This window comes from Oryzias latipes, chromosome 21 (assembly GCF_053564925.1).
Source record: "Oryzias latipes strain Hd-rR chromosome 21, Olatipes_Hd-rR_3.1".
Taxonomy (NCBI): domain Eukaryota; kingdom Metazoa; phylum Chordata; class Actinopteri; order Beloniformes; family Adrianichthyidae; genus Oryzias; species Oryzias latipes.
In genome coordinates, this window is record NC_136257.1 from 13,073,180 (window position 1) to 13,089,902 (window position 16,723).

Genomic DNA, 16,723 nt, shown 5'->3' on the forward strand with positions numbered 1-16,723 from the left:
AGATAGGTTCAGGAGTGTCAGGAGTGCCTGTTATCCAGCTCACCTGTGGAAACACCAGAAAAGGCCTGAGGAGAGCAATGGCAAAAATAACCAGCAGAGGGAGACAGAGGAACAGTAACATGTAAAATCACGCCACTGGGTTTGTCTATATCACAGATACAGGTATTATACATACAGTGGTGGACAAAATTGTTGGTACCCCTCAGTTAAAGAGAAAAAGTCCACAATGCTCACTGAAATGACTTGAATTGTTCAAAAGTAACAATAAATTTAAATTGATTGAAAATTAAATAATCAAAATCAGCCATTACTTTTGAGTTGTTGATTAACAGAATTATTAAAAAAAAAACTAATGAAATAGGGCTGGACAAAAATGATGGTATGCATTACTTAATATTTTGTTGCACATCCTTTTGAGGCAATCACTGCAATTAAATTGTTTCTGTATTTGTCAATAAGCCTTCTGCACCTGTTGACAGGTATTTTGGCCCACTCCTCATGAGCAAACTGCTCCAGTTGTCTCAGGTTTTATGGGTGTCTTCTCCAAATGGCATGTTTCAGCTCCTTCCACAGATGTTCAATGGGATTCAGATCTGGGCTCATAGAAGGCCACTTCAGAATAGTCCAACGCTTTTCTCTTAGCCATTCTTGGGTGTTTTTGGCTGTGTGTTTTGGATCGTTGTCCTGTTGGAAGACCCATGACCTGCGACTGAGACCAAGCTTTCTGACACTAGGCAGCACATTTCTATCCAGAATGCCTTGATAATCTTGAGATTTAAGTTTACCTTGCACAACTTCAAGACACCCTGTGCCAGATGCAGCAGAGCAGCCCCAAAACAGAACTGAGCCTCCTCCATGTTTCACAGTAGGGACAGTGTTCTTTTCGTAGGATGTTTCATTTTTGAGTCTACAAACATAGATTCTGACATAGATGTGCCTTACCAAAAAGCTCCAGTTTTGTCTCATCTGTCCAAAGGACATTTTCCCAGAAGCTTTGTGGCTTGTCAACATGCATTTTTGCAAATTCCAGTCTGGCTTTTTTATGATTTCCTTTCAACAGTGATGTCCTCCTTAGTCGTCTCCCATGAAGTCCACTCTGGCTCAAACAACAACGAATGGTGCAATCTGTCATGATGTACCTTGATCTAGGAGTTCACCTTTAATGTCTTTGGAGGTTGTTCAGGGCTCTTTGGATACAGTTTGAACTATCCGTCTCCTAAATTTGTCATCAATTTCCCTCTTCCGGCCACGTCCAGGGAGGTTGGCTACTGTCCCATGGGTCTTAAACCTCTAAAATAATATGTGCCACTGTGGTCACAGGAACTTCAAGCTGCTTAGAGATGGTTTTATAACCTTTACCTTCACAATGTTTGTCTATAAATTTTGTTTCTAACGTCCTGGGACAATTCTCTCCTTGGTGTTCTGTTGTCCATGTTCAGTGTGGTACACGCCTTTTCACCAAACAGCAACGTGACTATTTGTCTCCCTTTAAACAGGCAGACTCACTGATTATGGGTTTGAAAACAGCTGTGATGTCAATTAAAGGACATACCTGAGTTCATCATGACCCCCTGGGTAATTAGTTCTCAGTCTTTTATGGAGGTACCATCATTTTTGTCCAGCCCTAATTCATTAGTTTTTGTTTTTTTTAATAATTCTGTTAATCAACAACTAAAAAAGTAATGGCTGATTTGGATTATTTCATTTTCAATAAATTGTAATTTATTGTTACTTTTTAACGTTTCAAGCCATTTCAGTGAGCATTGTGAACTTTCTTTCTTTAACTGAGGGGTACCAACAATTTTGTCTACCACTGTATGTATAATACCTGTATCTGTGATATAGACAAACCCAGTGGCGTGATTTTACATGTTCCTGTTCCTCTGTCTCCCTCTGCTGGTTATTTTTTGCCATTGCTCTCCTCAGGCCTTTTCTGGTGTTTCCACAGGTGAGCTGGATAACAGGCACTCCTGACACTCCTGAACCTATCTCCACTCACCCCTGCTATATTACAACTGTCTTTGCCCGCTCTTACCCATTAGTCCATTAGCCCAGTGTTTTTCAACCTTCTTTGAGCCACGGCACACTTTAACCTTGACAAAAATCCCGCAGCACACTAGCATCCAAAAATAAATAAACATAGGAAAAACTCATAGTCTGTATTGATCTAGAGCCCCTCCGCAATCTCACATACATTTTTGTGATAATTGTGGCAAAAAAAGCTGTTTTTTTTCTAACAGATGTAATAAAAGTTGTTAGAAGATTTAAAAACTGTTTAATGTGTGTTCGTTGTGGTTTCAAGACGTTTAGCAACAAGGACTCCTGTGAGACGCTGTCACTTTAACCCAATGCATCATGGGAGATGTAGTGTGAAAACGGCCAGAGATCGCTTCTCTGAGCTTCGTTGTTTTGTTCACTTGTTCCACGGTCTGTTTTTAGATCAGTGAATGAGGGTAATTTCCCACGGCACACCTGACCACCTCCCACAGCACACTGGTTACTGGTTGAAAAACACTGCATTGGCCAACATTTAGAGAAATTGACCTGACATCCATAAGATTAGTTTGGGTTTGATTCCAGTTGTCTTCTTCATCTTTCAGCCTGACCCACCTTTTGGATTATCTTCTTCAAGAAATAACATGAAATCTGGACAAAAACATGCTTTCATTTTGATTGAAAATTAATATGTATTTTAAAACTGAAAACTTTTGAGTGTTTATTTCAAAACTGTGGCTTTAGTTCTCACTTTAGTGGAAATTGCACCAATGGATTGATGTCCCTCAGGGGAAAATGCACTTTTAGAGAAATGCTGCATTTGTGTGGTGTCGGAATGATCTGAAAAATGATTGTCCAACTTTTTTTTTTTTACTTGTACTGTCCAACAGCTGAGCTCACAGATAGGAGCTAAAGGCTTCTTGTGTTAGACATATTTCACTGCTACAGCAGGGGGTTCTGGATCTTCTGACGCACAAGTTTTGTATTTGTATAAACCCCTTTTGCAATTTAGGCTTTATTTATATTAATTACATTTGTATCGTTTTTTTGTTGGACCGGACAGAAAAGAAGAAGACAAAAAAGGGAGAAATAGGAGACCGGGGGTAAGGACACAGAAGAAAGGGGGAAAAGAGGAGTTAAGGAAATGTGGAGGATGATTACAGAGGTGTTGGAGGGGTGCAGTCATTAAGTAACAAGATGCTGAAGGAATGTCGTCATTACCGTCTGGTGTAAATGTTAGTCAAAGGGGGCGGGGCCTGTCCACACATACTAAAGTGTTACAAATATACCTGTTGGCTCCAAAAATCTTCACGTACAATCATATCAACATGTACTCAACACAACCACAGTTCACACGCACATATACATACAAACCAATACATGTAAAGCATTTCCTTCTGTCACACATACTATTTGTGTTTAGAGAGTGTTTAGAGAGACTCTGGCCGAAGTGGTAGCAGTACCCAGGACCCCCAGACACTGACATGGTATTGCAGATTGAGGGAATCCGCCCGCCAGGCAGTCCAGTCAGACACCCGAAACAGGTCTAGCAGGACCGCCCCACGGCCCCCCAACGTCTTAGCTTTAGCTAAACATAAACTAACTAATGCCAAGTTCAATTACTATAATCCAAGTGTTTTTGTTTTTCTGGATTTTTCCAGATGGAGATCAATTCAAGTCACAGGGTGACTTTTTAATTATATTGCCATAGAAATTACATGATTTTTGCAGCGTGACCATACAGTCAATGATCATGACCCACCTTATCTCAAGAATAGCTTTGGCAGATTGGCTGGCTGATTGTGATAGATCTTCACACTGTAGCGTCCACTAGCAAACACCATAGCCCAGGAGTGGCCAATGAGCCCACTACATCATTAGCAGAAATGTTTATACACAGAATCACACAAACTAAGTTATTGATCCTAGTTAGTAGTCCATCTATACTGGAGAGCAGAGATATCTGTGTTTTACTGTTACTAATTGTTGTTATGGTCCTTAACAAGTACCTGTATGCAAGGCAGGGTCGACACAGGGACGCACAAGGCACTGAGGCTGAGGTTTTTTAGAAAATATTTGCACTTTCTATGCAATTTTGTCCAAGACATGGATTCAACTACTATAATACAGTAAATGTTAAATAAGCCCAAGAAAGACAAACCCTAGAAAACAGTGCGGATTAGGAGCTCATGCAAATGTCACCTTAAAGTGTGTTGGTTTTAAATTAGTGATAACATTTTCAAAAAAACTTCCAAACTTTCTTAAAATACTCTGTGCATCTCCTAATATGTTTTAAAAAGTATTCTGGCCCCTCTGATGTTGGAGCAGTTGGCCTTATGGCCAGCCAGTGGGAACACAGGATTAGACCTTTAGTGTTTCTGCTCTACTAAAATAAAACAGAAACAAAGAAATCAAGAGTTAAAAACCTTTTTAAGCTATTGACAGGGATGTCCTGGAAGTAGGATTATAGTCTTAAATCAAAAGCCCCAACACCAGTCTGAGTCCAAAGTACCAATAAGTCCCAATAATTGCCAAAGAGAATAGGATGAATGGTAAAATCTCTACAGCTGTTTTTTGACACTGCTTTTGAAACATTACATTATCGGAAAATGTCTGACAGGCAGAACACAGGACTGGACTCAGATGCAGAGCTTGAGAAGGTTTTTAATTCTTGGACACAAGAGAAGAGCTAGCTTTGACAGGTGATTGCACGTGACAAACAGGCACAGGACAAAGGGAAACACAGGCTATAAATACATGAGGAGGGGAAGCACAGGTGGGAATGATCAGGGATGATGAGGCAGACTCAGGTGTGGGGAACAGACAAAGCAGGAAGGGGAAGATCTGGAACGAGAGGTAGGTTAGACTTTCAAAATAAAACAGGAAAACCCACACAAAACAACAGGAAGCTTGACGAGACATGACAAACCCCCCCCCTTAAGGACCGACTCCTGACGGTCCAGGAGCCCCAGACCTAAAGAAATCCGTCAGGTGTGACCTGTCCACAATAAAGCGTTCCGGAATCCACTGCCGCTCCTCCGGACCATAACCCTTCCAGTCCACTAGGAATTGGCGACCCCGGCCCTGCTTCCGGACAGCCAGAATCTTCTGCACCGTGTACACCGGACCCCCACCCACCATTCTGGGCAGAGGGGGTGGCTCCGAGGGAAGGCATCAGGGAACTGTCCACCACCGGCTTCACCTTGCTGACTGTGAGCTGGAATTTGGGATGGACCCGGAGGGACCGGGGCAGCCGAAGGCGGACCACTGCAGGGTTGATGACCTTGGGAAATGGACCCCTTGGGAAATGGACCCACGAATCTTGGAGCCAACTTTCCGCTAGGAACGTGCAGGTTGAGGTCCTTGGTTGAGAGCCAGACCTTCTGACCGGGACGGTAAGTGGGGGCGGGACTCCTCTGGGGGTCAGCAACCGCCTTGACCCTGTTCTGTTGCCGAATCAGAACCTGCCGGGCTGCCGCCCAGACGCGATGGCAGCGGCGGACCAGGGCGTGGACAGACGGAACCGCAGCATCTGTTTCGGCCGCAGACAGGGGAAGCTCGTATCCGAAGACACACTTGAAGGGCGAGATGCCGGTAGCCGAAGTGGGCAGGGTGTTTTGTGCATACTCAACCCAGATCAAGTGCCTGCTCCATGTTGAGGGGTTCTGAGAGACCAAGCACCAAAGGCCGGTTTCCAGCTGCTGATTAAGGCGTTCAGTCTGGCCATTGGATTCAGAATGGTATCCCAAGGTCAAGCTGACTGTAGCACCGATGAGCCGGCAGAACTCCTTACAGAACCGGGATATGTACTGAGGCCCCCGGTCCGACACAATGTCCTTCGGGAAACCGTGGTACCTCACAATCTGGTTCATGATAACTTCAGCCGTGCCTTTAGCTGAAAGCAGTCTAGGCAGGGCAATGAACCGGACCATCTTGGAGAACCTGTCCACGACCATTAGAACTGTGGTGTGTCCACGTGAGACGGGAAGGCCGGTGACGAAGTCCATGAAAATGTCCGTCCACAGTCTGGAAGGAACAGGAAGCGGTTGTAGGAGCCCCATGCGACGACTGGTGGAAGACTTGTTCCTGGCACAGACTGAACAGGCCGGCTCCATGCGTAGCCACCAGAACCTCCGAGAGATGGCGTGCATGGTCCGCCTTACTCAAGGGACAAAAGGAAAGCAGAGAGGTGTGGGCCCCGTGGATCACCCTAGAGCGCAGTGTCGGGGGTACAAATAGGCGATTCCTCGGGCAACCACTGGGCGTTTGCACCCCACTGTTAGCCTGCATTACCTCAGATTCTATCTGCCAAGAAACCGCTCCAACCACACAAGTCAGTGGAAGAATAGGTTCAGGTTCTGTGGCAACAGGCACGGGGCATCCGGCTTGACGTTCTTGGACCCCCGCCTGTAAGAGAGGGAGAAAGAGAAACAATCAAAAAAGAGCCGCCATCGGGCCTGGCGAGCATTGAGTCTCTTGGCAGTCCTGATATACTCAAGGTTTCTGTGATCTGTCCAGACAATGAAGGAGTGCTCTTCCCCCTCCTGCCAGTGCCGCCACTCCTCCAGATTCACCTTGACCGCCAACAGCTCCCGATTGCCGATGTCGTAGTTGCGCTCCACCTGAGAGAGAAGCCGGGACAGGAACGCACAGGGATGAACCTTCCCATTCTGCTCCGACCGCTGCGACAGGACAGCCCCTAACCCTTCATTGGAGGCGTCCACCTCCACGATTAACTGACGGTGAGGATCAGGCATAGTGAGCAGTGGAGCGGATGTGAAGTGGTGGTTCAGCGCCCAGAAAGCGGCCTCGGCCGCAGGCATCCACCGGTACTTCACAAGTGGAGACGTGAGGGCATGGAGGGGTGCTGCAATGGAGCTGAAACCCCGGATAAGCGTCTGTAAAAGTTCGCAAAGCCAAAGAATTGCTGCAGCTTCTTACGGCTGTCAGGTGTCGGCCAGTTCTTCACGGTGCTGACCTTGGCTGGATCCATCTCTACCGCCCCTGCGGACACAACAAAACCTAAGAAGGCGACGGTGGTGACGTGGAACTCACTCTTTTCAGCCTTGACGTAGAGGTTATCCAGAAGTCGCTGGAGGACTGCAGAAACATGGGAGACATGAGAGTCCAGGTCCAGGGAGTAAATCAGGATGTCGTCCAAATAAACATACAAAATAAACATACACGAAATGATCCAAGAAGTCCCTGAGGACATCATTGATCATGGCCTGAAAAACGGCGGGGGTGTTACTGACTCCAAAGGGCATGACCAGTTATTCATAGTGGCCTCTTGGTGTATTGAACCCTGTTTTCCACTCGTCCCCCTCTCTGATCCTGACCAAATGATAGGCGTTACGGAGATCAAGCTTGGTGAACACCCGGGCCTGCTGGAGCTGGTCAAAAACAGAGGACATGAGCGGCAATGGATAACTGTTCTTGACGGTTATGTTGTTGAGCGCGCTGTAATCTATGCAGGGTCGGAGAGTCCCATTCTTTTTACCGACAAAGAAGAACCCGGCACCAGCTGCAGATGAGGGACAAATGAGACCCGCTGCCAGGGATTAAATGTATTTGTTAAGTGCCTGGCGTTCTGAAGATGCGATCAAGTACAGGTGTCCTTTAGGAATGGTGGACCCTGGAACCAGGTCGATGGCGCAGTCAAAGGGCCGATGGGGCGGGAGGCTCAGAGCCTGGTTCTTATTGAAGACCTCGGCCAGATGATGGTAACAGGAGGGTATAGTGCTTAGGTCAGGGGCCTCTGGACCTGAAGCAGGACGAACAGGGACAGGGTTATTGTTCATGATGGTTCGTTTACCTGCGGGATGGGAAATTTTGTGTCACATCCTGGCCCCCACTCAAGTATTTTTTCGGTCGCCCAGTCCACCCGGGCACTGTGCTCACACAGCCAAAGAAATCCCAGAACCACCTTCCTAGAGGAGCCCCTAAACAGGTGGAAAGACATGACCTCTGTATGGTGGTCTATGGAAAGTTTGAGAGGTTCGGAAACATGCATTATATCAAAGAGACCCCTCCCACGAAGGCCCCGGGCCTGGATGGGTCTGTCTAGAGCAGGGGTGGGGAACCCTGGTCCTCAAGAGCCTCAACCCTGCCTGTTTTCCAGCTCTGCCTCACCAGCTTGCTGTTGATTAGCTGACTCAAGTGATTTCACATCCTGATTGACTGAACACACCTGATTTAAGTTATAAGCATCAAGCATTCCAGGGAGAGCTGGAAAACAGGCAGGGTTAAGGCTCTTGAGGACCAGGGTTGCCCACCCCTGGTCTAGAGGCTGTGGCTTAAGACCTAAGCCGATGGGCAGCTTCCAGTCCATAAGGCTGACATCAGCCCCGGAGTCAATGAGGGCTACGAGAGTCGTAGAAGAGCCATGGTGGGTTACCACTAATGACGTGAGGCTCCGTGCGCGTCTGTCCATAGCGGTGACTGACTCACCAACTTGGCTTTTTTCATGGGACAGGAGATAACGGGATGACCGATCTCCCCACAGTAGAAGCACCGACCCTCCTGCAGGCGTCGCCGTCGTTCCTCCGCCGAAAGACGTGTCTGTCCCTACTGCATGGGTTCTTCACATCTTTCCGCCAAGACGAAGGGATGCAGGTCGGCTGTGGAGCGGCGGAAGTTTCGTCTTTCCATGGAATCCGCCCTGCGAGACGACCCGCCTCCTGATGATCCGCCTCCACGTCGGGAGACCAGTTCACGGATTCGATTATCCGTGAGGATGGCGAGAGCGATCAGAGAGTCAAAATCCTGAGGTAAGTCCACCGGAATGAGCTGCACCGGAATGAGCTGCTCCTGAATGCGCAGAGCCAGCCCCTTCATGAAGAAATCATACCGCGCCAGCGAGTTCCACCCACTCTCAGCTGCTAGGGTGCGTAATCGGATGGCATAATCGCAGACAGAGTCCCCACCTTGACGTATGAAGGTGAGCTCACGGGCTTTATCCTGGCTGGTAGATACCGGGTCAAATGTGTTCTGAAGCGCCTCCTGGAAGGCTACGAGCCCACTCAGCCATAGCCCATGCACGAGCCCTCCCCGCTAAATGAGAAATCATGAAGGCGATCCTGGCTCTGTCAGAAACAAAGGCATAGGGGGAATGTTCAAAATGAATCGAACAGTCAGTGAGGAAGGGCTTACATAGTCCAGGTTCTCCACCGCGGTCAAGTGAGCCGACATCTGTGGAAGTCAGTCGCGCTAGCCGTCACTGACTTTTTGCATGCGTGTTTACATCATAGTTTATGGTACACACGCCCAGCGAGCTGGAAAGACGGTATAAAGCGCTAATATCACCCATTTCACTGTCTGTTACCCATTATCACATAACATGTACTGTACTCTGAAATCAGTGACAATTATTGCAAGCCCTATATTGTTATTTGATGTACAAATGTATTCATTTGGATTGCATGTCTGTTCATTCCATAATAAACTACCAGAAATAACGTGTTATGTCTGAAATATAATCAATCAGACAGATTCTGATTACTTAATTATTACGTAAAAAATAACTATTTTAGAAATCAACATGGCAAATGCAGATCAGTCATCTGAAATATATGCAGATTATGTTACTTATAAAAGTCATTCATATGATTAAAACATAATACTATATCAGTAAAGTAGACACAACACTGTTTCAGAAATTTTCATAGCAAAATTTCATCATGTATCAAAAGTTAAAAACATGTGCAAAATTGTGCTACATTAGGAAAGATTTTTGAATCAATTTATCAATTTTTGGAGCTAATGAAGTAATATCACTAAAAGTCAATCATTTTAACAATTTTCAATAAGTGATTAATCATTTGTTTTACTTTTTTTCATATTTTTTTGTATTTTTTTTTTTTATAATAAAGTAATGCTGTAGAGGAAAAATAAAAAGGGTCCATAATATGTCGATTGTCCAAGGTTGGTATTTCTTCTTCTGCTGAATGACAGCTGATCTTCTGGGTTCAAAACAGTTTATAGTTCTCTTCTATGTTATGTCTGGAGACATTAGATTTGGGTCCATATCCTTCTTCAGCTGATATCAGCTGCGGTGAAAGTTGAGGTCAAGTTGTCTGCATGTCAGAGCTCTGCTGTTATTCAGGTGACGTCAGACGTATGGAGAAAGTGAGGAATCCAGGCGTCATATTTCTTGAAATTATTTGGCTCTTTGATTTATTACTGCATGTTGTTTCAGACGACCGTAATAAGACACTTCTCAAAGTCCTTCATGGTGTTCAGAACCAGAACCTTGACCCGGTCCGGTGGACCGAGTGGTTTGACGTAAATCCTGCAGCCTTTAACCCAAGTGTTCTCAATCTGCTTACGCTTCCTGAGAAGCCGTGCATGTTTTGAGATTTCAGCATTCCTTCTGGTCAGATGGTCGTTCAGATAAGCAGCCGAACCTTTCAGGTGTTTCCTTTGGGTCATCAAAGCTAGCTTGTGTTTTTGATTCACAAGCCTGATGAGGATCGCTGGTTTATCCGTCTCCTTTCTCCTGGGGAGCAGGTGGCAGGTCTCGATGGTATTGAGATCCAGGGAAATCCCTTTAGATGTGAGAAATGAATGTATTTGCTGTTCCAGAGTCTCTCCACCGCTCTCTGTATTAGCACTACTAGCTACGCTAGCGCTAGCATTAGCAGTGCTTGCTCCTGCTGTCTGCTTCGCTCCAGTTTTGATTGGTACTCCAGTGAGAATGGCATTATTCCTCCTTACTTGCTGTTCCACATTGTCCAGTCTTTTCTCCCGAATGTCGACCCGGTTTTTTCTCGCTGCTCGTTTTGAGCCCGAAATCTTCGGAACTCTTCCATCATTTCCCAAAGTGGCGTTAGCTTAGCGGACACTTGGTCCATAAAGCTTTTCAGCCTTTCTTGAATAACGTCAAGAGTCTTTTTGAGGTCTTCGTATTCCTGGGTTTTCTTCGGGGGCATGGTCAGCTCTCTTTTTTGGAGAAAATCAACCTTTTAAGTAATTTGAAGATAGTTGTATTCGCAGAGAGGCACGCCACGCGTCCTGCTGTGTAACCTGGAACCGGAACTACCATTTATTTCAGAGTACAGTACATGTTATTTGATAATGGGTAAGAGACAGTGACATGGGTGATATTATCGCTTTATACCGTCTTTCCAGCTCGCTGGGCGTGTGTACCGTAAACTATTTATTTAGGTTTACATAAATCAGGGTTCCAGCACATAAAACTCACAGAAATAGGATTCTAAAGTTTTATAGAATTGAGGTGAAATCACATCCTTCACAACTGGATTAAGGACAAAACCCCCTCAATTTCTTGATGGCAGAGGGCGTTAATGGAATACATTCCTTTGGAATGCCTGACTAGTCTCTCACACTCCAAAACTGATATCTTTGAGAAAACTTGGAGGCCATTCCTTGACTATAGTAATGTGAACATTTCTGCCTATGTGACAGACAGAGCTGTGGGTGGTAGTTTGTCCCTCATGGTGTTCCATAGATGAACATTCATGGCCAGCACCTGTCTGTTGAGCTGTGATTGGCTCACAAGGCTGATAAATAGCAGCAGTGGGAGTTCCATCTAGGTGCTGGTTTCCTGGTTTGGCCTTGGTGGGTGAGCTTGACATGTGGACCTTTTTTACTAAAGCTTTTAATCATTTGAGTCCTTTTACTAAAGTTTTTAAGCATTTGAGTTTGCAAGATTTTAAATTATATTTATATTAACAGGTGGTGGTGCATGCAAAAATTCAGTGACGGCTGGCGAGATGTCGGCTCACTTGACCGCGGTAGGTTCTCCTGAGTAACGATCGGGAGGAGTGAGCTTGATTTCCAGGCTCCTGGCAGGCATGGGAGTAGGAGGAGATGGGATGGACGTAGAAGGTCCTGGAGGAGGGTTGTTCCAGATTGAACTTGAACGGAGGTCTTGAACTTGGGTAGAGACCTGACCCATATGGGACGCCAGGGCCTTCTGGAAGTCCTCCTGTTGGGCAAGGCGGGCTTCCAGGCGTTGCAGGATTGATGTTAATCTACTGCTCTCTGCAGAGTCCATTCTGGCCTGTTTGTACTGACAGGCAGAACACAGGACTGGACTCAGATGCAGAGCTTGAGAAGGTTTTTAATTCTTGGACACAAGAGAAGAGCTAGCTTTGACAGGTGATAGCACGTGACAAACAGGCACAGGACAAAGGGAAACACAGGCCATAAATACATGAGGAGGGGAAGCACAGGTGGGAATGATCAGGGATGATGAGGCAGACTCAGGTGTGGGGAACAGACAAGGCAGGAAGGGGAAGGTCTGGAACGAGAGGTAGGTTAGACTTTCAAAATAAAACAGGAAACCCCACACGAGACCACAGGAAGCTTGACGAGACATGACAATGTCATTTAAAATTAAAGTTGCGAGCAGCTGTCACTTCATACCTGGTCAGAGTTGCACATAGCAAATTCATGAAATCATTTTTTCAAAGTGGTAGGGTTTCCATTTTATACTTTGGTAGAAAAATTGGTAAAAGTAATTTTTTTTATTTCCTTGGCAACTGAGGGTTTTTGTTGACCCTATCTACCCTATCAGATACCCTATCTGTATATCAAATCATATCATATATCATGTCATTTTGTTCAACTTGATCTAAAGATTTGTGTTATAAACATTTCCAATATTCCTGTAAAAAAATGCTGTTCTTCTCCAGCAGTGGAACGCAGGTGCATCCCACAGCGATGGAGACGTAGATCTCAGAGTAGGAGTGGCGCCCGCCAGCGCAGGAGCCGGTCCTTCTGAGGATGACGGACGGAGAGTAAACTGGAGTACTGCGGTACTGCCTGCTCTCCTCTCCTGATGGTCCAATCAAGCAGCCTTTGCACAGACAGTAGGCCTCAGGGATGGAGCGAGGATATCTGGTTGGGTCATAGGAAATCCTGAAAAATACATGGAATCTTTTTTTTCTTCAACTTTGGTTGGTTAAACACACCTTGTTACCATCAACAGAAGCACAGACACACTGCTACAGAACTCAGCCATCACCTCATCCAAAACAGAGATGCAGTTTCATCCATGAGTTTCACAATCACGGATATTTGTGAATGCAGACTGCACAGATCAGATCAGGTACACGAAGATGTAAAAGAGACAGGATTTATAAGAAAATGATTATAGTTATACAGACCATTTCCAAAAAATGAGAATATCAGGGTAAAGTGTGTCATTTTCATATTTCCATTAAAAATTAATAAAATATGGATTCAGGGCCTACTGTGTAACCCTTGTTCTATCCTAGGCACTTTAACATTGGGAGTTGGGTCATCTAGACCCCACAAGACAGTGCGCTGAACCGTTTTTCTTCAATGATTTGTGATCTTCACTGGTGTTCATGGATTACATGAAATTCTCTTCACCTGTAATTTATTTCAAGTATTTATTTATTTAGGTTTACATAAATCAGGGTTCCAGCACATAAAACTCACAGAAATAGGATTCTAAAGTTTTATAGAATTGAGGTGAAATCACATCCTTCACAACTGGATTAAGGACAAAACCCCCTCAATTTTTTTTGATGGCAGAGGGCGTTAATGGAATACATTCCTTTGGAACGCCTGACTAGTCTCTCACACTCCAAAACTGATATCTTTGAGAAAACTTGGAGGCCATTCCTTGACTATAGTAATGTGAACATTTCTGCCTATGTGACAGACAGAGCTGTGGGTGGTAGTTTGTCCCTCATGGTGTTCCATAGATGAACATTCATGGCCAGCACCTGTCTGTTGAGCTGTGATTGGCTCACAAGGCTGATAAATAGCAGCAGTGGGAGTTCCATCTAGGTGCTGGTTTCCTGGTTTGGCCTTGGTGGGTGAGCTTGACATGTGGACCTTTTTTACTAAAGCTTTTAATCATTTGAGTCCTTTTACTAAAGTTTTTAAGCATTTGAGTTTGCAAGATTTTAAATTATATTTATATTAACAGGTGGTGGCATGAGTTCTGACCCTGGGGCATGAGAGGTAATATAAGGGTTTGTAAAACATGTCTTTGTCCCAGGGAGAACTAACTTATTTTTCTTTTTCCAGCAGAGTTGCCACTGCTGTTTTGCTTGTAGTGTTTTTAGTCATTGTTTTTAATTTTCTTTTAATCAAGCTTGACACCCTTGCTTTTATCCATTTTTAAACTGTTCTGTGCTCATTTTTAGTATCTTGGTGTCTGGACCTGGCTGAAGGTGGCTGCCTCCTCCTTTTATCCTTATGGTGGCTGGTGGGTGCCATATAGTATTGTGTAAGGGGGATCCCCCTGTTTTCAGCCCATAAATTAGTGGTGACCTGCTCAGGTGCACCTTTTTTTTTTTTTTGTATTTTCTTTTAATCACTGTTTGGGTTGTGGTGTGTTTTTGTGTGCATTTGGGCCCTGAGCAGGTACTCCTGGTGAGGGTTTTGGATCGGAGATCTCCCTTGGTGGTGGTTGTGGCTACCCGCCAGTGCAGTGGGGCTGAGGCAATCCTGGAGGCAGCCGCCCTCATGCAGTGTTCGAGTGCGGTCCAACTGTCCGAGTCTATTTTAACTTTCTCTTTTATGGAATTTGTGTCAAGTTTTTAATTATGTTTTTAACCTATCAAATCCAGTCTCCATTTGGGTTACAAATGTAAGAGGGCGTTCGGTCACACCTATATGATAAGAGCATTTGTGTAGAAGTGTACTTTCTTTTCGTCTGCTGTATTTTATTTATTCACTTTATTGCACATCTTAAGACTCCCCTTGCATTATTAATGGATTGTGATGGAAAACCTTTGATGTACCCAACACGTCTGGAACTGTTTTTTTCTTTTCTCCGGCTGTTTTTATTTTATTTTATCCTTTTTTTTTTTTTTTTTTTTTTTTTTTATGTACATATTTCTTTTTTTTCCCATATTGCTTGGATATAGGGGCTGGCTCTCCTCTTTGCTTGTTTTTTCTTTTCTTTACATCCTTTTTATGTACTGTCTTGTCTATGTACTTGTCAATGTGGTTATTGACAAAAATTGAACCGTCATCCTTTTTCCTCTACTACTTAACTGCTTCATTGTTTCAGGATCCAATAAAAATTCTATCAAGTTTAAATACAAATCTAGATTTTTAACACTTCCTTCTTGAAAACTGATGGGATTTTCTGTCTTTATTTTTTCTCATTTTAGTGGCAGAAATATCCCCTCATAGTTCCAGAGTCTGTCCTAAATTCATTCTAAAGAACTTCTGACTGTTGTTGCTAAAACACAGCATTTGATAACCATGAAGAACTTTGGAGTTTTTCTCTTGATCTTTGACTGACAGTAAAACCAATAAATTTTTCTGAGTTGCAGTAAGTCCTCTGGGAAATCAGACTCTCCTGGACTCTGATCCTTAAATCCCTCCTCCTGATGACAAGAGTCTTGAAGGGACACAAGCTGTGAGGAAACCTTGACTGCAGAAAGAACTGCAGCTTCTTCAACTGGAACTCTGCAGCAAAATGAGCAGGAAGGATCTGGATGAAGAAAGCTTCTGCTGTTCCATCTGTCTGGATCTGCTGAAGGATCCGGTTACTATTCCCTGTGGACACATCTACTCCATGAAATGTCTTCAAGGATTGTGGGATGAAGAGAACGTCCACAGCTGTCCTCGGTGCAGGAAGACCTTCACAGCGAGGCCTGTTCTGGTGAAAAGCACCATGTTAGCAGTTTTAGTGGAGCAGCTGAAGAAGACCGGACTCCAAGCTGCTCCTGCTAGTCTCTGCTCTGCTGGATCTGAAGATGTGGTCTGTGATGTCTGCACTGGAAGAAAACTGAAAGCCATCAAGTCCTGCTTGAGCTGTCCGGCCTCTTACTGTGAGAAACACCTTCAGCCTATTTGAAAGCAGCTGCATTTAGGAAACAGAAGCTGGTGGAACCCTCCAAGAACCTGCAGGAGAACATCTGCTCCCGTCATGATGAGGTGATGTTCTGTCGCACTGATCAGAAGTGTATCTGTTATCTCTGCTCTGTGGATGAACATAGAGGCAACGACACAGTCTCAGCTGCAGCAGAAAGGACTGAGAAGCAGAGAGAGATGGAGGAGAGTCAACAACAAATCCAGCAGAGAATCCAGGACAGAGAGGAGGTGAAGCTGCTTCAACAGGAGGTGGAGGCCATCAATCACTCTGCTGATCAAACCGTGGAGGACAGTGGGAAGATCTTCACTAAGATGATCCTTCTCATCCAGAAAAGAAGCTGTGATGTGAAGCAGCAGATCAGAGCCCAGCAGCAAACTGAAGTGAGGCGAGTCAAAGGTCTTCAGGAGGAGCTGGAGCAGGAGATCACTGAGCTGAAGAGGAGAGACGCTGAGCTGAAGCAGCTCCCGCTCACAGAGGATCACAGCCACTTTCTGCTAAACTACCCCTCACTGCCACCACTCAGTGAGTCCACCCCCTCAGCCATCATCAATGTCCGTCCTCTGACATACTTTGAGGATGTAACAACAGCTGTGTCAGAGCTCAGAGACAAACTGCAGGACATTCTGAGAGAGGAATGACAATAAGCCTTTGGACAGGCTTATTGTCAGACTAGTTAGTATTCAGAGATTATTTAACTTAATGTTAATTTATTTAAGTTAAACTTAATAACTATTTCTTTTAAAAGGCTGCTAGAAGTTGAAGCTGGGGTAACTATGGTGCACTGGGGTTCTGTCCTCTTTTCTTTTCTACTTCTACCCTTCCTCTCCTCTATTCTTGATCATAATTTATCATTTAGTTCTCCATGCCTCTGTTTGGTACAGTGCGATTCATGTATTG

At 44.8% G+C, this 16,723-nt stretch overlaps 2 long non-coding RNA genes and 1 pseudogene across 2 annotated transcripts; all 3 read left to right on the top strand.

Annotated features, from left to right (window-relative positions):
* The first annotated feature begins 11,534 nt into the window (after nt 1-11,534).
* On the top strand, nt 11,535-12,912 carry LOC111946712 (uncharacterized). Its single transcript, XR_002872443.2, has 3 exons — nt 11,535-11,574; nt 11,692-11,750; nt 12,654-12,912. It is a non-coding gene; the product is annotated as an uncharacterized LOC111946712 (long non-coding RNA).
* An 872-nt stretch (nt 12,913-13,784) lies between these two features.
* On the top strand, nt 13,785-14,501 carry LOC105356777 (uncharacterized). Its single transcript, XR_002872442.2, has 4 exons — nt 13,785-13,804; nt 13,922-13,956; nt 14,142-14,203; nt 14,362-14,501. It is a non-coding gene; the product is annotated as an uncharacterized LOC105356777 (long non-coding RNA).
* A 791-nt stretch (nt 14,502-15,292) lies between these two features.
* Nucleotides 15,293-16,598, top strand: LOC101164935 (tripartite motif-containing protein 16-like; annotated as a pseudogene).
* The last annotated feature ends 125 nt before the right edge of the window (nt 16,599-16,723 follow it).